The 22,098-nt window shown below is 37.3% G+C and overlaps 2 pseudogenes; both read left to right on the forward strand.

Moving 5' to 3' along the window:
- The first annotated feature begins 1,605 nt into the window (after positions 1-1,605).
- LOC149119485 (heterogeneous nuclear ribonucleoprotein Q pseudogene) lies at positions 1,606-3,395 on the forward strand (annotated as a pseudogene).
- Positions 3,396-13,068: 9,673 nt separating this feature from the next.
- On the forward strand, positions 13,069-14,224 carry LOC149119486 (uncharacterized; annotated as a pseudogene).
- The last annotated feature ends 7,874 nt before the right edge of the window (positions 14,225-22,098 follow it).

The raw sequence follows: 22,098 nt of genomic DNA on the forward strand, positions 1-22,098 counted from the left end.
GTGAGAGAGACAGAGAGAAAAGTCTTCCTTTTGCCATTGGTTCACCCTCCAATGGCCGCTGTGGCCGGCACGCTGTGGCCAGCACACCATGCTGATCTGAAGCCAGGAGCCAGGTGCTTCTCCTGGTGTCTCATGGGGTGCAGGGCCCAAGCACTTGGGACATCCTCCACTGCACTCCCTGGCCACAGCAGAGAGCTGGCCTGGCAGAGGGGCAACTGAGACAAAATCCGGCGCCCTGACCGGGAGTAGAACCCAGTGTGCTGGTGCCGCAAGGCAGAGGATTAGCCTAGTGAGCCACGGTGCCAGCCAGAGACAATCAATTTAACACAATAGTAAGGGAGGACATCAACAACACCCCACTTTCTTCAATGGACATATCAACTATACAAAAAATCAGTAAAGAAACAAGAGCTAATCAAAACTCTGGACCAAATGTACCTAGCTGATATCTACAGAACTTATTTTTTTTAAAGATTTATTTTATTTGGGGTAAGTCCGATTGAGCATGTGCCAAACTGTACAGTTAGAAACGTGCCAGGGGATTCCAATTCAATCCCATCGAGGTGGCGTATACCAATGCCATCTCACTAGTCAAAGAGATCATTTTCAGTTCATAATTGATCATAATGAGAGAATTAAGTGTCAAAGGGATCACATAAACAAGACTAGTGTCTGCTAATATTAACTGATAGAATTAAAATGAGAAAATTATACAACATGGGAAGTTGGATACACAGCAGACTTATAGAATTTTAGATGTCCTAACCAGCACTCTGGCCTCAGAATCAGCCCTTAAGGCATTCAGATCTGTCTAATAAGCCCATGAGAGTGTTTCAGGCATGGAAAGCCAAGACACTCTGGCAAAAAAAAAAAAATGGCCTAAATGAAAGATCTCTGTCAGTGAGATCCCAGAGGAAAGAATGGGCCATCAAAGAAGGAGGTACCTTTCTCTGAAGGGAGGAGAGAGCTTCCACTTTGGCTATGGCCTTGTGTAAATAAGATCAGAGTTGGTGAACTCAAGCGGCATCCATAGCCTTGGCAGCTCATGACAAGAGCCTCCGGTGAGTGTCAACTGGGGGAGAGAGAAAGAGAGGAGCAGACTTGGCAGGGACTGGGGGACAGGGCAGAGAGAGCAAGAGAGGGAGGGAGTGAGCAAGCATGCCAGGAGTCAGCGAGAAGGGGCAAGGCTGCCACTCCTGCCTGAGGCACCGTGGATGGGAGTGGGGGCAGAGGGAAGGAACACAGAGGGAAGAAGAAAGGCCAAGAGGAGAAGGCGGCCAGAGGCAGAGGCGGCGGCGGCTGCTGGTGGTGGTGGTGGTGGTGATAGGGGAGAAGGAGGAGCAGGTGGAGGGCAGGGGCTGAGGGAGTGAGTGAGAGAAGCAGATGCACAAGGGAGGGGAGGGAAGGGGGGGATCATGCGGGGGCACGCGTGCGCACAGGGAGCACTCTCAGAGGCGAGTGTAACTGGATCAGGTTTGCTGCCAGCGGTGTGAACTTTGGCAGCCATTTTACAACAGCTCCACTCGCAGGGACACAGGGAGCAGTGAGCACGCAACCGGATCCCCTGGGACAGGATTCCTTGGCCACAGCCCAAAGGGGAGGGCTAGTTGCACATAGTGATTTAGATGAAAGAGCTATTGAAGCTTTGAAAGAATTCAATGAAGACGGTGCATTGGCAATTTTTCAGCAGTTTAATGACAGTGATCTCTCTCATGTTCAGAACAAAAGTGCCTTTTTATGTGGAGTCATGAAGACTTACAGGCAGAGAGAAAAACATGGGACCAAAGTAGTGGACTCTAGTAAAGGACCAGATAAGGTAAAAATTAAAGCATTCTTGGGAAGAACAGGCCACACACTTGATGTGACCACTGGACAGAGGAAGTATGGGGGACTGCCTCCAGATTCCATTTATTCAGGTCAGCAGCCTTCTGTTGGCACTGAGTTATTTGTGGGGAAGATCCCAAGAGATCTATTTGAGGATGAGCTTGTTCCTTTATTTGAGAAAGCTGGACCTATTTGGGATCTTTGTCTTATGATGGATCCACTCACTGGTCTCAATAGAGGTTATGCATTTGTCACTTTTTGTACAAAAAAAAAAGCAGCTCGGGAGGCTTTTAAACTGTATAATAATCATGAAATTCGTTCTGGAAAACATATTGGTGTCTGCATCTTGGTTGCCAACAATAGGCTTTTTGTGGGCTCTATTCCTAAGAGTAAAACCAAGGAACAGATTCTTGAAGAATTTAGCAAAGTAACAGCGGGTCTTACAGGCGTCATTTTATACCACCAACCAGATGACAAGAAAAAAAAAAAAAAACAGAGGCTTTTGCTTTTTTTGAATATGAAGATCACAAAACAGCTGCCCAGGCAAGGTGTAGGCTAATGAGTGGTAAAGTCAAGGTCTGGAAAAATGTTGGAACTGTTGAATGGGCTGATCCTATAGAAGATCCTGATCCTGAGTTATGGCAAAGGTGAAGGTACTTTTTGTATGTAACCTTGCCAATACTGTAACAGAAGAGATTTTAGAATAAAATAGAACGAATAAAGAAACTGAAAGATTATGCATTCATTCATTTTGATGAACGAGATGGTGCTGTTAAGGCTATGGAAGAATGAATGACAAAGACTTGGAGGGAGAAAACATTGAAATTGTTTTTGCTAAGCCACCAGATCAGAAAAGGAAAGAAAGAAAAGCTCAGAGGCAAGCAGCAAAGAATCAGATGTATGATGATTACTACTATTATGGTCCAACTCATATGCCCCCTCCAACAAGAGGTCGAGGGCATGGAGGTAGAAGTGTTTATGGGTATCCTCCAGATTATTATGGATGTCAAGATTATTATGATTATTTTGGCTATGATTACCATAACTATCATGGTGGATATGAAGATCCATACTATGGTTATGAAGATTTTCAAGTTGGAGCTAGAGGAAGGGGTGGTAGAGGAGCAAGGGGTGCTGCTCCATCCAGAGGTCATGGGACTGCTCCTCCCCATGGTAGAGCTGGTTATTCACAGAGAGGAGGTCCTGGATAAGCAAGAGGCATTGGTGGTGTGAGAGGAGGTGCCCAACAACAAAGAGGCTGCGGTCAGGGAAAAGGGGTCGAGGCCGGTCCTGACCTGTTACAATGAAGACTGACTTGCTATGTGGGATTACACCAGAAGCTTGCAGTGGAGTAATGGTAAGGAAATCAAGCAACCTTAAATATCTCGGCTGTATAGGAGCATATCCTATTGCAGAAGACCTCCCTATGAAGATCATGGAATCAAATACAGGACATTGAACTAATACTTGGACTTTGATATGAATTTCTTTAACAATTTTCTCTGTGGTGCAAGTTATTAAACTAAAGCTACTCTATTTTCCAAATGTGTTCCAACAGAAATCCTTCATAACTTCTATCATGATATCTTATTAAAGAATAAAGTTCTTCTCTTTAAAACATCTGCTCTAAGTAGATTTTCCCCTGTTTTTTTTTTTTAAATTAAGGATCCCAGCAGTGGTATTCTGAAATATTATCTTGAATTTGTGTATTTAAATTTTATTGCAGTGGTATAGATGAATTCCACTATTGGTATCCTTAAATTTTATTTCTGCTCACCAAGGTTAATCATGATTGTCTATATCATTTTATAGTAATAATCACTTTTGAATTGTGTTCAGATATGCAGCTTCAGGTGTAATCATCAGGGCTGGTTAGTCAGGCATTCCAGATAGTGGTTCTTTTCAGAATCTTTTTTAAAGGGTTGGTTAACTACCTCAGTAGCAGAGGATTGAACTATACCCTGGCTGTACTGTACATAGAAAAATCTTTGTAGATAAAAGCAAGGCTTGTTAAATATGATATGAGGGTAAGATTTTAATATACCAAATGTAACATTCTTAGTTGCCTTTAGTTTCAGAGGCTTGTAAGACTTCCTCATGACCATCATAACAGGCCTTGCTTTTGTCATATTTTGTGGCTTAAAAAGCAGCCTTGCTTCTTCAGATAGTGTAGTTATTTGGATGTATAATAGTTTAGCAAGATGTTACTTTTGTAAGACATCAGATGTTCAAAAAAAGTACATTTGAACTTGTACTAAATACTGCAGTGTCCCTTTATAAAAAGTCAGACTAAAACTGACAATTGTACAGCAAAGCCTGACATTTGGATATTTTGAAGTTTTTTCATAAATCATAGAAATTAGTATATGGCTGTAGTTTAGCTTTTTAGGTAAAAGGTATGTTTCATTAGTGCATTTCTTACTGCTGATCACTGTAAAAATGTGAATCAGCTTTCCATTTCCTATGCAGGTCATGGTAACTTATAGAGTAGAGTACAATCATTTGTGCTATGTTTTTAATTTTCTAAAGCACCTTGATGACAGTGAGTATTCAGTGGTGAAGCATCCTCTATTGAATCACCCTCAAAAATTTTTTTGCCAAGTCCTAAGTTGATAGCTTAAAGTCAAAAGTAAAATTATAGTTTAATTAGGACTTTGTGTAAATAAATCCCTTCTCCCCTTCCCGAAAGGGATACTGCAGTTATATCACACAATCCCAATAGGCACCATGATGAAGGTCAGAGCTTATACTTAATTAAGGTTTTATACACACCAGTTCCCCAGTAAATGCAAATTTAACAAGAAAATTAGACATGTCATATGTTCAAAATGCTCATGGCAAACAATCATTTTACATTCCTGCAAATAAAATTGTTTTATACTGTAAGCTGGAGGCGAGTGTAACTTATTTTAGTAATAAAGTTTTTATTTTTTATGTGTATTAATATAAATGTGTGTTAGTGTAGAAATCTTCTGGTTTAAAAATTTAGAACTGCACACATTTCAGTATGTTTATTTGTACTTACATAATTTTAGAAGAGTGGTTGCCAATAGCCTGTATGTTTTACATTAATTGTTTTTTGTTATCTTAATAAACCATTTTGGTATGTTGTATGTCAGTTACTGGGATAGCTGGGACATAGAGTGTAATTTAAAAATTTGTCAATAAGTATTCATTGGAATATATGTAAATGTGCCTTGCCAGTTGTTGAAACTTACCTACAAAATGAGTATGGGGTGACAAAATTAGTTCTTGGTACTTAATGAAACTTTCTGCCACTGATTTTATATATTATTACCCCATGCTTTTTAAAAGTACATCTCTCTCAAATCTTAGTGTGAGATTGAGGGCTACACAAAACATTTACATTTCATTCTACCATAATGAATATGCTAGGTTGTGGAAAGTGGGTAAACTAAATGTAGCCTTCAGTAAAATTGAATCTCAGTGTAATCCTTGGTACTGGTATTTTCCAGTTCCAAGGAGTTAAATGATCCCATCCAAGAGGTCATTGCCATGCCTATGGGCACTTTACTGTCGTACCATTTTTAAGGGACACTGTCAAGGTGTTTAAGTTAATTCTCATATTTATTTGTTGGGATTTTAGAACAGGATTGTTTGACAAACTAAAAACTGCATTTTCAAAGTTGAAAGATGAACACTTTTGTGAGTTCACAAATGTGTTCTTAAGAAAACATTAAAATACGAAGCTGTGGACTTCCAAGACTATTTGGCATTCTCAGTTTGGGGACTTGGGAAAGAAAAGTGATGTAAAGAAATTGTGAAGAATTGATGGTTATACGTAAAGAAGGGTAATGTAAACATTGATGATGAAATATGTATACACTCAAGTGAAATTACTTGACAGTGTTCATTTGAATAACTTTGAATTCAAGCCATTATAATTACTTTTAAAATTAAATATCATTTGCACTGTTCTGATAATGGGTGCAGTTTTTGAGCAATATAATCAGAGCTAAATATGCATGTAGTGATTGGTGATGTGAACAATTAAGTTCTGGCAAGAAATACAGGTATTTTCAACCTTAAATTTCTGTAGTAAAATGAGTATCAAACTGTTAACAGACATCAAGGAAAACAGGCAATGCATATAAACATACTTTTGAATGTTGTGTGGCCTATAAAGCAATAATGCAATTTATATGGAATGTCATGGGATATAAGAAATGGAAATGCAAAAATAATCCTTTAGTAAAAATGTCAACATGTTAAAGGGGGGATGTTAATTAATGTAGGTTATTGCTATTTGTGATTTGTTTATGGGTTCTTGGCTTTGACAGCTTCAAAGAATGGACACATGGCAAGTTAAAGAAATTTTGTACATATTGTCAAGGAAAGGGTCCTAAATCCAAGAGTCAGGTCCCTTTCTTGGGATCTAAAATGTTTCCTTAAAACATTCTGATTGTTAAAAAGAAAACTTGAGTTACCTAACCCAAACATACACAAGATTTTGTTTCTGCAGACTACTTTCAATCAAAAGTGTTCATAAATTTAGTTTTATCAGTTTTCAGAAAGTTACTTTGTGAGAAAACTGTGTTGTCTCTATACCCCAAGCATGCTTTTTGTGAAAGATTTTCAGCCTTTGCAACTTAATCAGATGTTTAAAAAGAAGGGAGAATTCACAAACAAGAGCTGTTGCACTCTCATGGTAACATGTGTAACATGACAAACTTTTCTACTGATAACAAATCTTAACAAAAAACATAAAACATCTTCCTCATAAAATAGGAACAACAGAGAAATGGATTAATGGGGTAATCTGGGGCATTCCGTTGTATAACATATTTGAAAAGAATTAGGTTAACTTCAAGCTAGATGAGCAAAATTGACAAATTCACTACAAGTTTTTTCACGTAGCCAAAAGTTAATCAAAAATATGGCAAAAGATCACCATGACATGTAGCCTTTATTTTAAGGGGAGAAACAGAAAAGTAGAACGGCTTCATGCATTTAGGAGAGGGAGCTAATCCTACAATAAATGATTGTTCCAGTCTCTAGAACTTTGAACAGTACCCACCATGACAGTTTTTTGTGCATACCATAAAATTTTTACCTGACCATAGGAACTCAGTGGTGGGTATGAAGTTAATGAATAAGTAGCAATACATAAAAGAAACAGACTGGGATGGTGTTTAAGGTGTAGTTATTACTTAGTAACCATACCACTCAATAGGGCATGCCACTAAATATGCTCGTTATAACCAATTCTTGCATTTTTTACCTGGGCAAATTATTAGACTGACTTTAGAGTCTGTCACTTTTTTAAAAAAAGTACTTGAGACTTAAATTCTGTTAGCACCACAGCCTGCCTTCAGTAACATTAAAATACCTTTGAGTACCAGAAGCCTGCAGTTGGAAAAACAATCTTTTTACAAATGCAAATCAGTATTACCAACACTCTGGGTCAAAGATTAGGTTTTTAATGATATTAACAGTAGTCTGGTAAACATTTAGAATCTGACATTGAGAAACAAAAGCTTGTTACCTGACTAGTTTTTTTGTTTAAAAATATTAGTTCCGTTAGCTTATTTAAATTGTCTGACATTTATTTATCCATATAATTTATATTTATTTCATTCCTTTCATCTCACTGAAAACTGTCTGCAGGCTCTTTGATTTGGATTAGATGTGTGAAGTACTGTCTTTTGCCAAAAACCTCAAATTAACTGTTCTTTTAAACATAGTGGATTTGTGCTTGTTTGGAGATCAGTTCAAAACTATCTGTACTATCTGTACTGCCTCTGATATTAAGATTTTATGTATAGCATAAGGAAGCTAGCTCTGACTATTTTCCTAAGAATAAAGACCTATTTTTGTAGCATGTCTTAGGATCTCCAGGAGTCCAAGAATTATTGTGAGTGTCCTCCATTTCATTTTTCACTTAATAGCTTTTAAATAGACATTTGGCAGTCATTAGAAATCTGTCTTGCTTTTGGATTATCTTATATATTCACAGAATCTAGTTATTGGTTAAAAAAAAATCCCCAAGATATCCTCAATTGCAGTGAATGGGAGGTGTATAGAATAAATATTGGGCTGGTCTTCACTTAATTTTAATTGTTGATGGAAATATCCTGTGGTCATGTACATGTCTTTGGATTTGAAGTTAATGGTAATTTAATTCTGGTTTTCTGGGAACATGGCCCACTGTGCAGTGTTCTTTTCTATCACTGGCAAATAAAATTTCTCTGAAGATTTGGAAAGAAAAAATAAAGAGTGTCAATTGTTAAATAAACAACAGCAGTCACCGTGCACTTACTCCCCATGTAGGATCTCTGTCCTTCATGTGTTGTACTATGTGAAATAATGGTATAACTAGTACTCAAGCAGTACTTTATACTTTGTGTTTCTGTGTGGGTGCAAACTGTTGAAATCTTTACTTAGTATCTACTAAACTCATCTTTTGTATATAAAGATAATTGAAAATGAATCTTGATGAAGAATGGGATGGGAGAGGGAGTGGGAGATGGGATGGTTACAGGAGGGAGGGTGGTTATGGGAGAAAAACCACTATAATCCAAAAGTTGTTCTTTGGAAATTTACATTCATTAAATAAAAGTTAAAAAAATTATTTAATAGCATGTGACCAGTGCAGAAGCAAATACAGCTATAATTAGACTTTACAGGTTGACTTTTATGTTTTTGTAAGTGCAATGAATTTTAGTAACTAAAACTGTGAGAACAAACAGTAAATAAGGTTTTTTTCTGGTCATGTTCACCAAAACATATAGTTAATTTTCTAATGATGCAGATAAATGCATGCTTTCTTGATATTTTTATCTCATTTTAAAGTATCTCTTTCATGAAATCTAAGATATTTTATCAACAATACATTATTGTCTTGATGGCTTTTTTTAGTCTACTTATTAATTTTAGTAGTAATGTCTGCTCTTATATTACTGATTGCATAAAGTCATTTAAAATGTTGTTATGGAACATCATTTGAAAAAAGAGTTTGATACAATGTCAAAGTTTTATTTTATTTGAAAGACAGAGAGAGGTAGAGATATATATAGAGAGGTCTTCCATCCCCTAGTTCACTCCTCAGATTGCCACAACAGCTGGATTAATGCCTATCTGAAGCCAGGACCCAGGAACTTCTGGCTCCCCTACATGGTTGTAGGGGCCCAAGGACTTGGGCCATCTTCCACTGCTTTCCCAGGCCATAACAGAGAGCTGGATCAAAAGAGGAGCAGCCATGGTAGAACCAGCTCCCATATGGGATGCCAATGCTTCAGGCCAGGGCTTTTACATGCTGCACCACAGCACCAGCCCCAACAGAACTTTTTACTCCACAGCAGCATACATACATATTCTTCTCATCATTACATGGAACTTTATCTAGGATAGACCATATGCTAGGCCATAAAGCAAGTCTCAGCAAATTAAAAAAAAAGTGAAATCATACCATGTACCTTCTGTGACCAGATGGAATGAAGCTGAAAAACCCCAACTCAAGAATCTCCAGATCATATAGAAACACATGGAGACTGAGCAACATGCTCCTGAATGAACACTGCATCATAGAAGAAATCAACAGGGAAATAAAAAATTTCTATAAATGAATGAAGATGATAATTATCAAAACTTATGGGATACAGCAAAAGAAGTATTATGATAGAAGTTTATAGAAATTTTTGTCTACATGAAAAAAATTGGAAAGGTACCAAATAAATGCTCTATCCATGTATATAAAGAACCTAGAACAAAGAAATAATTGAAATTAGAGAAGAAAAATTGAAACAAAAATTCCAAAAGATCAGTAAAATGAACAGCTTATTTTTTGGGAAAACAAACAGAATCGATATACCATTGGCTAATGAAGCAAAAAAAGAGGGAGAAAGCCCATATCAATAAAACCAGAGGTGTAAAAGAAAAATTAACAAAAGATATTGTGTAAATAAAAATAATCATCAGAAATTACTACATAGAGCTGTGTGACAGCAAATCAGGAAACCCGGAAGAAATGGAAAGAGTCCTGAACACATACAAGATACCAAATTGAGTCAAGAAGACAGAGAAAACCTAAACAAAGCAACATCCTAGACAAGGATTGAATCAGTGATAAAGACCCTCCCAAAAATGTAAAGCCCTGGACCACAGATTCTCCCTGTGGAATTCTTTCAGCTATTTAAAGAAAAGATAATTCCAGTTCTTCAAACAAGTGAAAGGGCAGGAATCATCCCAGACTCCTTCTATGAAGCCTATATTACCTTAATTCCTAAGGCAGAAAAAAATACTCTAGAGAAAGAGAATTATAGATCAATATTCCAGATGGACATAGATGCAAAAATCTCCATCCAAATATTAGCCAATCTAATCCAAAACACATTAGAAAGATCACTCACCTAGACAAATTGGGATTTATCCCTGGTATGAAAGGATGAATCAACATTCTCAAGTAAAGAAATGTGATATATCACATTAACAAACTGATGAACAAAATAAAAAAGATGATCTTAATAGATGCAGAAGAAGCATTTTATAAAACACAACATCATTTTATGAAGAAAGCCTTATGCAAATAGTGTATAGAAAGAACATTCCTATATAAGAATGTTGTTGATATTTTGATGCTGATCACATTGAATCTCTAGAATTATTTTGGTCATATAGAATTTTGATAATATTGAATCTTCTAATCTTGAAAGATTTTCCCATTTTATATATTCTTACTCTTTGTTTAGCATTTTGTAATTTTCTTCTTAGAGATTTTTGGCATCCTTAGTTAAATTCAATCCAATAATTTATTTTTTGTGTCTGTTATGCATGAGGTTAATCTTATGAGTAGTTTCTCATCCATGGTATTGTGTTTGTATTTTTAAGAAATGTTATCTTGCTGACCACAAACATTATTTTTTAAGATTTATTTATTTTGCTTGAAAGTCACAGTTGCAGAGAGGAGAGGCAGGGAGAGAGAGGGAGGGAGGGGGAGAGAGAGAGAGAGAGAGAGAGAGAGAGAGAGAGAGAGAGAGAGGTTTTCCATCCACTGGTTCACTCCCCAGATGGCCTCAATGGCCAGAGTTGCCTTGATCCAAAGGAAGGAGCCAGGAGCTTCTTCCAGGTCTCCCACATGGGTGCAGGGTCCCAAGGACTTGGGCCATCTTCTACTGCTTTTTCAGGGCATAGCAGAGAGCTGGATCAGAAATGGAACAGCAGGGTCTCAAGTGGGGCCAAGAGGGGGTGCCGGCACTGCAGAAAGTGGCTTTACCCACTTTGCCACAGCACTGGCCCTGGTATTGTGGTTGAATGTAAAGGTTATTGAATTTTGTGTGTTGATTTTATATCCTGCCACTCTACCAAACTCTCAGTGAAGTCTTTTGGATCCTCTATATATAGAACCATGTCATCAAATAGGGGTAGTTTGGATTCCTCTTTGCTAATTTGTTTCAATTTAGTCTCTTTTTATTGCCTAGTGGCTGTGGCTAATACTAGCAGGACTATGTTAAGTAGCAATGGTGAGAGAGGGGATCCACTGTATGGATGAGAAAAAAGAAACATTATTCTCTTCAAATCAGCTAATTTGGCCCCTTCTAAACAAGAACTAAAAGGTCAAGAACATGCAAGTCTTCTGGATTTAAATCATTTCAATTTAAATTTAGATAATTTAGATGATCATACAAAGACCCAAGGAACCACATTGTTTGGAAATATCATGAACATTAGCTATCACTTCGATGGAGCAAAACCAGAACATTTTCCTGAAGCCATATGGTTGTGGTTCAGTATGTTTTTTGAATGACCCAGTTATCTTATATTAAGGGTCAAACTGATAGTTTTGAGACACAAGCACAAAAGCTCTTGTACTTAAAATTGTGACAGTGAGAGAACACTCAATTATCAAGAAGGATTGGATAGGATAAGGTTGTATTTTTGAAAGTTTAACATTGATATGAAGAAACCAGAGTACTGATCTTTTTGAGGGTGGCCAATCCATTTGATGTAAACATGAAGAACTTCTAAAGTAAAACGTCTTGTGCCTTTCATTAAGTGCACAAATTGGAAATAAGTCTGGGAAAGCTCTCCAAAAATACATAGGAGTCCCCCATCAGGAGGATGAGTGCCCTGCCAATAGTGTAAGAAATTTTCTGATACTATATGTAACTTTATTATTTTAGTAGAATTAGTGTAAAACAGTGGCATGACTTTGTAGTACTATGTAATTTGGGGGTTTGACATTTGTAAAATTCAGGCTTTTATGTATGATGTATCATAATAGAGCTAATTTATCCACTTGCTGATCTTTGCATGATCAAAATACCAGCTTTTTGCTGCTTTGAAATTAGAAGATTATTTAAAATGTAACTGTTGATATTGGCATTTGTGTATGAAAAGACTCCATAATAGATCTTGTTTCTAAAAATTCAAATACAACTACAATAAATTCTAGTTAGTCAAGTGTTACTGCATAAATATTCTGTAATATGTGTATAAAAGTGATGCTTTTGACTTCATATGAAACACTCCATTTGACTTATTCATTGATGACTACTTAAATTAATAAACATTACATTAAATTTTCATAAAGGGTGAAGCTCTTTGGGAAACATTTGAGTGAACTTATAAGAGTACTAGAGACTCAACCAATTTTCTAGTTAACCATTATTATACATTGCATGGTCACTATCCATTCAGGTAAGTGCCAGCTATATAGTGATTAATAATAATTATTATTAATAATAGCACAAAACTACATTAAATGTACTGGTGGCAGTTATATGACAATTGAATGTAAGATATTTATATAGGCAATAACAATAAGAAAATAATTATTATTCAGCTTTTGTATATTTTAAGAGAGGGTATGGAATGTAATTCAAGCATCATTTCCAAGTAGTTCTACATTGAATTAGATTTTTGTTGCATTTCTATTGTTTTTATTTATCATGCTAAGATTAAAGGTGCACTGAATTAGCAGAATTCTCAGACAGGTAATCATCTCATTCATATATTTCTTGACTTTTATATTCTCATGGATATTTCATTTCTCCATGTAGCGTTTGAAGTAATTAAAAACACATGAAAAATCTTACAGACATTTCATTTTAAAGATGTTTATGTTGAGCGGCCCATGAGAGCGGGAGGGGGTGGCGGTGGTGGGAAGGTGCTGCTCTTTGGCATAAATTGCAATCAATTAGGGATCGTTTCTCAGAATTGAGTTAGAAGTGGAAGTTCAGAAAAGCAAGGCCACCATTGCTGCTTTGAGCACCTCAGAAGGGCAGAATGGATTTATCAGGAGTGAAAAAGAAGAGCTTGCTAGGAGTCAAAGGAAATAATAAAAAGACTGCTCTGATGAGAAGTCTAAGGACCGCTCTAAAGATAAAAGGGCCACCAAGGAGTCCAGTGAGAAGGACCCCGGCCAGGACCAGGCGTGAAAGCGGTGCAGTGCTTCCAGCGGTAGCAACAGCACCAGGTCTCCTTCCAGCTGCAGCTCCAGCTTGGGCTCCAGCACCAGCAAGGGCTCCAGCTCCACCTCGGCTTCAAGCCACTCCTCAGCTCCAGCTCCAGCAGTTCCTCTGGCTCCTGGAGTGCCTCCTGGCGCAGGCACAACAGAAGGCACTTGGGCTCCAAATCCAAACCACCTTAAAGAGATGGAAAGCAAAGGAAAAGACGGAACCCATCCCCTAAACCCACCAAAGTGCACATTGGGAGGCTCACCAGGAACATGACCAAGGACCACATCATGGAGATATTTTCCACCTATGGGAAGATTAAAATGATTGACATGCCTGTCGACAGGATGCACCCATCTGTCCAAAGGCTATGCCTGTGTGGGGTTTGAGGAGGCTGAGAAGGCCCTGAAGCACATGAATGGAGCACAAATTGATGGCCAGGAAATCACTGCTACTGCTGTGCTGGCCTCCTGGCCCAGGCCGCCCCCTTGGGGATTCAGTCCTCCCAGGAGAATGCTTCTGCCACCTCCTATGTGGCACGGGTCACCCCCCACGCATGAGAAGGTCTCCTCCCCGAGGCCAGGTCTCCCGTGCACTGGCGATCTTGCTCTCCTGGCCACCGCCATCACAGGAGCAGCTCCAGCTCCAACTCTTCCCAGCGAAACTCATGTCCCTGTAACTTGTATCTCAGCCACCTCAGTTCTGTCGCTTTTCTAGCCAGAAAAGGCTGCGTAGGAAAGGGAATTCCTCATGCAGGCAGGCTTCAGTGTCCACAGTGGAGTCATTTTCTCTGCAGGTCGAGTTCTGGCTGCAGAGCCTTGAGGGTGTGGGGTTGTGCCTGGGAAGATGCCCTCCAGTTTCAGAGCCAGAAAGCTCACCCATTCCTGGTTCCCAAGAGTCCCTTCAGCAGGGACAAGCGAGACTTCTGGTACAATGAAGCTCCACCTGCAGTGACCCTTCCACAGGTGGCCTGGGCCAGGCTGTAGCCTGCTCACACCCTTGCTGGGCACTGCTGTCCTACAACCAGCTACTGTTGACCCAGAGGGGTGGCCACGAATGGCTCTGTCTCTCCACATACTCCTCACACCCCTCTCCAGGTCCCATCACTCATTGACGTTGGTGAGTGAGCTGAGAGCCCGCTCTGCAGGTTCATCATAGAAACCCCCCATTGGCACCTGCCACTCATGGTGGGCTTGCTGGTTACCTTGGCAATGACATTACTCTTTTTGGCTTTTATTGTATTGATAGTACTGTACAATAAAAGTACTATCAAATTCCTGTTTTGAGTTTTGTAAGTTTGTAGCATTTTAGATAACTGTTGTGTTAGTGCTTTGTTGTGTATAGTGGGAGAACTGTGTTGAATAAACCTAGGGTTAGAATGCAAAAAAAAAAAAGATGTTTATGTTAATTTTACTATATCTTCTAATTTAATTGGGACACCAACATTTAGAAATTCCAATTATATAAAAAATTGGTTTGTTACAAATTCATTTACTCTTTTACCACATTGGGGTACACAATAAAAGAAGGAAAGGTTGTTTCCTTAATTTTTTCTTCTGAATTTTCTTCTTATGCCTTGACCTAATTGATTTGGATTTGAACAAATTGACTTATGCTTATATCCTTGTTTTATTCCCAAGATATTGATTGGAATACAAGTGGTACTTAAATTTGTAAAAATGCCATCAAATCAATAATGGGAATTGATCTGTGTCTTAGTTAAGCCATACCTCCATATCTAATTTTCATCTCTGCTAATTTTGACCACTCAGATATAATTTAACAAATTTTTTCTTCAATATTTTGCTAAAAATATATGTACCTGAAGTTTTCTGGAAAAATGTGTAAAAATCAATTTATATTCTTAGTAGTGACTCACAATGTCTTAACTGATTCCAGTAAACTTCAGGCTTCCATGGGGCTATTGTTTATACAGGTCTGAAGAGTCATTAAATCCCATCTTTTATAATCCTCTAAGATTCTGTGGTTTATTGAATAAGATTTGGAGAGCAATACCTTCAAAATCCTTACAATTCACTTGAGAAATGACTTTAACTTGCAATGATTTCAGTGTTCATCTGTGGCTGTTGAAGTCAGATTTTTTATAAGACAATGGAATTATAACTGACTTTATAAAATGATATATATAGGATACTATGACATGAAAGGTGCTTCAAGAATCTACCATATTAGGGTAGTGAGTAAAACCACTGCCTGCAATACCATTATCCCATATGTGCACTTGTCTATGTTCTGACTGCTCTATTTATGAACCTACTCCCTACTAATGGCTTTGGAAAAGCAGTAGTAGATGGCCAGTTTTGTGGATCCCTTCTAAAATGTGGGCGACTTGGAAGATTGTCTTGGATCCCAGCTTTGATCTGGCCCTGCCTTAATTGTTCCAGTCATCTGGGAGTGAATCAGTGGATAGAAGAACCCTCTATACCTCTCTCTCTCTCTTTTTGTATAGCTCCAACTTTCAAATAAACAATTTTTATTCTTCGTATTATTTGTTGAACTCTTAACTTAACATAGAGCTAATCAGATGTATATAAAGTCAATTGAAAATATCAGTGAAAAATAAGAGTGGGGATAAGAGAGGGAGGAGGAAATCTGTAGCTGTAATGCTGTATATTTCTGCATACATTCCTACAGACTTACTTCTAAGGGTACAGTTTACAAAATTGTCATGAGACCCCATACCCCATTAGAATTGGTGGTAAAAATGCCATCTTAATTGTTAAAGTGATCATGTTAAGTGTTAAAGTGAACATATAAATAGGATTAAATTTTAAAGAGATCATATAAATAGCATCAAGTGCCTGGTAATAATAATAGACAGAATTAAAAAGGAGTGAATATCCAACATGGGAAGCGGTCCACACAGCAGACTCAGAATGACAATCACCTTGAGTAATACTCTGATCTCAGAATCAGCCCTTAAGGCATTCACATGTGGCTTAAAAGCCCATGAAAGCATTTCAGGAATGGAAAGCCAAGACAGTGTGGCAGAAAATGTTCTAAATGAAGGATCTCTTTGAGTGATACTCAAGTGGAAAGAAGGGGCCATCAAAGAAGGATGTACTTTTCTCTGAAGGGAGAAAAGAACTTCCACTTTGTTTATGGTCTTGTCTAAATACTGATGGAGTTTGTGGTCACAAAAGTCTTCCATATCCTTGTCAGCTCATTTCAAGAGTCTTGAGTGATCACTGAAAACAGAAGTCACTGTGAACTTACTCCCCATGTAAGACCTCTGCCCTTAATGAGTTATACAATGAGAATTAACTGCAAAGCCTGTTCTCCAACAGTATTTTATATGTTGTATGAGTATGCGGGTGCAAACTGCTGAAATCTTTACTTACTATAGAGTTGGTCTTCTATATATAAAGTTAATTAAAACTGAATCTTAATGAAAATTGAGATAGGAGAGGGAATAGGAGGTGGGACAAGAGTGGGGGTGGGAGGATGATTATAGGGGGAAAATTCACTATTTTCCTAAAGTTGTACCTATAAAATTTGCATTCATTAAATAAAAGCTTTAAAAGGTAGACAAAAAAGCAAACAATTGTTTTCAAAATGGTGATTCAATGCTAAATGAAAAGAGTCTCTGACTCTAACCTTCAGTCAAATAAGGTGCACATGTAAGAAAATGGGCACTTACCGCATAGTGGTATAAGTAATATGATACAATTAAGGAGCACATTAGGTCACAGGATTGACCCCTTAACACAAACTTGGGAGCCAATAAAATGCATCTTGTATAATTAAAGAAAATTAATATGGAGCAATTTTTTGTTGTGTACATTTATGTCACCTAACTATTGGAATGTTTATCAGAGAGCAATGCTGACATTCAGTCAGTTCATATTGAATGGCCTCTATTTTGAGTAGTTGAGCTTATAGTTAGAATGCTTGCTGCTAGCTAATATTTCTCTTTGATTTTTGTGGATTACTTGTTCCAGGATACTGGGGCCACCAAACTCCATGGATACCCTAGTACTTGATAGTAAATGGCATGGTATTTGCTTAAAGTATATGTGCAACCTCCTGACTATCAAATAATCTCTAAAATACCATGAGTAACTTAGGCAATATTAATTATTAGTATTTGTCATACTTCATCTTTTATGTCATAATCATGAGACAGAAAACTTTGTGTCTGTTCAATACAGATGCAACCATTGTAGGCCTAACTATATATTACATGTCAATGTAAATATATTTTGAATACATTTTATCTGTATTTGATTAAAGTCATGGATTAAGACTACATATAGATATAGGTAGATATATCTAAGCATCACATATATTTTATTAATAAGTGAATTGTGTTTCTTCTATAAGATCTGATAATATTGATTCTTCCAATCTATAAACATGGCTGATTTTTCCATTTTTATGTCTTCTGCTTTCCTTAATGTTTGTAATTTTCTTCATAGAGGACTATGAGATCCTTTGTTAAATTTATTCCAAGATGTGTAACTTTTGTAGCTATTGTGAATAGCAATATTTCATTCTCTCTGTCAATTAAATGAACACAATTAAAAGAACTGTCTAAGTGAAATTAAAGATTTAAGCAACATGATGAAAACTATCACGTCTAACTCTGATAATTAATACAAAAATGATTGTGTGTCTATGTCTTATAAGCTTTAGATAAGATTTTATGAAGCTAAAATGGTGTAATTTTATTTATTTATTTTTTTGGATGGGCAGAGTTAGACAGAGAGACAGAAAGAAAGGTCTTCCTTCCGATGGTTCACCCCCCAAATGGCCACTATGGCCAGTGTGCTGCAGCCAGCACACAGCACTGATCCAAAGCCAGGAGCTAGGTGCAGGGCCCAAAGGTGCAGGGTCCAAGGACTTGGGCCATCCTCCACTGCACTCCTGGGCCACAGCAGAGAACTGGACTGGAAGAGGAGCAACCAGGACAGAATCCAGTGCCCTAATCGGGACTAGAACCCAGGGTGCTGGTGCCACAGGCAGAGAATTAGCCTAGTGAGCTGTGGCACCAGTGTAATTTTATCTTAATCTTCCTTAGAATAATGAGAAATAGGAATTTAAAATTTAATGCCATTCCATGTATGTGTTTCATGATGTTTACCACCAAAAATTCTACGAATCCTTTATGTATCTTTGTGTGTTGAAATGAATTTGGGGAAGAAACAATTGCTAGAAGGTCTTAAAATTAAAAGACAGTAAAAAACAGAAGATACTATATTAACCAAACAATTTATTTGTAACCCTCATCCTAGGATGATTTATGATGGAACTGAAAAATTTGGCAGCACTTAGGACTGAAATGATATTTGAGGTTAGAACTTAGATCCAATGAACTTCACAGAGCATTAAATACCTATGCATCCTTGGAAGAAAACTCTGAAATGATATTTGTATCCTGTTTTTAAAATTCATCAAAACATGAAAAAAATTTCAAAAATAACCTCACAGAAAGTGCTTATGTAAACTACTCTCAAATTTAAGTGGTGCTCAAAATATTTCCAAATCTTGAAACTTTTTCAACAGTTCATGAAAATGACATTATAGTAGCATTTTCACCTTTAAATAGTATCTTCTACTTTCAATCATATGTGACTTCATAGAATTTTAATCTGTAGCTGAAATTAAAAACATACAAATGAACCAGAGAACTATAAAGTTTATTTAGGTATAAAATGTGAATTATCCCAGAGTTCATACATACATAGATATTTATGAAGGCCATCATTTACTTCAATCATCCACAAAGAACAGATATTCACATAAATTAAGTTGCACTGTTAATAACATGTAATATTTAGTTAGGCCTGCAGTGGTTACATCTGTTTTGAATAGATACAGATTTTTTTCATCTTGTCAGTATGTCATGAACAATACAGTTTGAAAAGTATTTACAAAGAATTTACATGGTATTCTACACCATAATATATTTAGAGATTACTTAAAGTATGCAAGAGGATGTGCATAGATCATTTGCAAAAACTCTAATATTTTATGTTGGGTATTTGAGCATGCATGTAATTTGGCATGTATACCAAGTGGAAATGTATTTCATAACTAGTATGGTAGCAATCATACTAACCAGAAGCTCAACTACTCAAAGGAGAGGCTAGTCAATGGGTACTGACTGAATATCAGCTTTTCTCTAAGATGGACAGAAGATACCAACAAATATATATGTGTACACAATGTGAAATAGTTCCATATTAATCATCTTGAATCATACAGAAGGCCATTTACTGTCTCCTTGTGGGCAGCCACAGGTAGTCAGTCCCTTTGTTTACACTTAAACATATGAATGGAGACTTCCTGGCACAGATAATTGGGCTAGGGAGATTCCAGGAAGAGGCAGGAAGAACCTAAACCTCTCACAAGAGATAATATAGATAATCAGTCACACCTGAAACCTGCATTTATCACCTAAGTGTTTTATTGTAACCTTAAAAGCATTTTTTGATATGTAAATCTTTTGTGCTCCTTCTTGTAAGTAACTGGTCATGTTTAAATACTACTGGATTTGTTCAATAAAGGAGCCTTGATCAGGACTTGTCTTGGCTCCATTCTTTGCCTCCTTGTCCCCCGCATTCCCACTCTCTGTTTCAGGAAAACCCAGTTCATTATGCCGCAGGCCAGCACACTCCTAAGCTTGGTTTAACTGGGGCCTTCCTGTAACCTATTGTATCATGTCAGGGAGTCTACTATGCAGGCAGCATTTACCTATTTTCTTAACTGTGTAGCTTATTAAACTGAAGCTTTGGGTCAGAGATTCTCCTCATTCAGCAATGGATTTTCTTTGATAGCACAGTATCCTTTACATATTGCTTTATAAAATCAAACATAATTCAAAGGAAGTATAAAATAGCATCTGACTTCAACAGCCACAGACGACTACTGAAACCACAGCAAGTTAAAGGCATCTTCCAAGTGAATTGTATAGATTTTGAAGGTATTGCCATCCAGATCTTATTCAGTAAACCATAGTATCTCAAAGGGTTTGGAAGATGGAACTTACTGACTTTATGCCTGGAAAAACAGGAGCCCTATGAAAGCCTGGAGCCACTAGAGTCAAATAGATAAGGCATCTGAGTGACCAACATCAGCAGAGATGGAAATTAGAGATGGAAACATGATTTAACTAAGTCACACATCAATGACAGCTTTTGATTTGATGACATTATCAAAAGCTTAACTGAAACCACTATGTTACAGTTTGTAGCCAGGGGAACAAAGCAAGAACATAAGCAAAAGTCAAGTTCTTCAGTAGTCAATTCAATGAGGTCAAGGTATAAGAAGAAAATCCAAGAGAGGGTTTTATGGGAAAGCATACTGTCCACCCTTTATCTTGTGCTTCAATTTTAATAGAAGAGTAATTATATTTTATATTTTATTCATTTCTAAATACTGATATAAGAATGTAAATGGGAAGCATGGTTTTACCATGGCATTTTAAAAAAGAAATGCCAGGAAAAATATTGTAAATTTATTTGTTTGTTTGTTTTTGACAGGCAGAGTGGACAGTGAGAGAGAGACAGAGAGAAAGGTCTTCCTTTACTGTTGGTTCACCTCCAAAGCCAGGAGCCAGGTGCTTCTCCTGGTCTCCCATGTGGGTGCAGGGCCCAAGGACTTGGGCCATCCTCCACTGCACTCCTGGGCCACAGCAGAGAGCTGGACTGGAAGAGGGGCATCAAGAAATGTATGAATGGCTTGGTTTCTTGACCCAGAAATCAGCTAATTCTATGCAACTTTCAGCTAATCATAATAAAAAAGTACAAAATAAATACAGCAAAAGTTTTTTCAATGGTATGATTTGGCACTTACCCTTATGTCCATGCAGTGAGCATTGAATGAATGATGATAAAACAATTGACAGGACTAGTTACGTATTTCTAACTCTTTAAAAATCCCATTAAAACCTTTCTAAAATGTTTCTTAAGAAAGTCTATTGTCCAAGTACAATTGTATCAAATATGTCAAAATGCTGCTATAGAAATCTCAGACTTTATTCTCTATTTGGTAAATGATGGAGCAGAAAATATCATAAATGAAAGTGATATAATTAATACAAATACATAGTTTCCTTGCAAATATTCACAGAGGAATCACTTCTCCAGTGTATTGGGAATGAGATTATAGAGGAAACACTGAGTATGTCATTTCAAACATTAGTTAACATAAATTTTATTGTATGTGAGGCAAATCCCTATGTCATTATGTGTCCCCAACACAATGAGAAAATTAGCCGTGTATGCTTTTCAAGAAATTTTGATAGTGCTGGATAGCATCACATCACCACAGAGCAACTATATGCTGTCACCTTGAGCTTGCAGAGTGCACCTGTGAGGTGCTGGTAGGATGACTTTCTTCCTTCCCAATTGTGGACATATATTATGAGTATGTCAGAGTCCAGCTGTACACTGGAGGTTCAACTTTGCATTGGATGAAAAGAGCATCTTTGCAAATGACTTAAAGACACAGATTTGCATTTACTCCCTTGGATGATGGGGGAGCAAAGAAAAGAGAGCAGGGATTCACTATATTTTAAACTAATTGTTGGGCCCAATAAATCGTCTTATAGAATAAACAAATAATTGATTAAAAAAAATCCTGGCAGTTACCATCATCAATTTTCAGAATCTAGCAGTAAAACAGTGTGGTTGGTTTTATTTAATGCTAGGAACCTTAGGAAATACAGGAAGTGGAACACTAGGTCGGTTTGGATGCTGCAGGGCAGCAGTGTCCATCAGAGTTGTAATGGTAAAGGGAAATTTTTGCTTATCACTTTCTCATTTTCTCCCCTGCCTCAGTATCATCCAGTAGAGAAAGTTCTAGCAAAGCCATATATGTGATAACAAAACAGTGG

Source organism: Oryctolagus cuniculus, chromosome Y (genome assembly GCF_051225735.1).
Source record: "Oryctolagus cuniculus isolate XC-2025 breed Fujian yellow rabbit chromosome Y, ASM5122573v1, whole genome shotgun sequence".
Lineage (NCBI taxonomy): Eukaryota > Metazoa > Chordata > Mammalia > Lagomorpha > Leporidae > Oryctolagus > Oryctolagus cuniculus.